Below are 487 nucleotides of genomic sequence, written 5' to 3' on the forward strand. Positions count from 1 at the left end.
GAAATTGAATTATAAATGTTTTTCACAAAATATTTTTTATTTTATATAATTTATTAAAAATATATTTTGTTAAATCCAAGAGTAAAATATATAATTTTTTAGTTTTAATGTAATAAATTTAATATGTTATTTGATTTCAATATTACTATATTCTTATAATTATTTAATTTATACAATATTAATAGATAGTATATATATATATATTGTTAAATTTATAGTTAGAAGACATTGAAAGAGAATGGTATACTTGAATTGAGGCTCTGAAGGAAAAAAATTTCACAAACCAGAGGAAGAGAGGGTGAAATTGAGAAAACTAACAATTCTATTTCTCACTCTTCTAATTCGATGACTTTGAACTAACTATTGGTTATATACACTAAACTTATAACTAACTATCTATACTAGACTAGTATGTGTCTATTGCTATTGCACTCACTCCTTATATATGTATTAGATATATTACCCAAGTGATATATATATAAAAGTA

Source organism: Arachis duranensis, chromosome 1 (genome assembly GCF_000817695.3).
Source record: "Arachis duranensis cultivar V14167 chromosome 1, aradu.V14167.gnm2.J7QH, whole genome shotgun sequence".
Lineage (NCBI taxonomy): Eukaryota > Viridiplantae > Streptophyta > Magnoliopsida > Fabales > Fabaceae > Arachis > Arachis duranensis.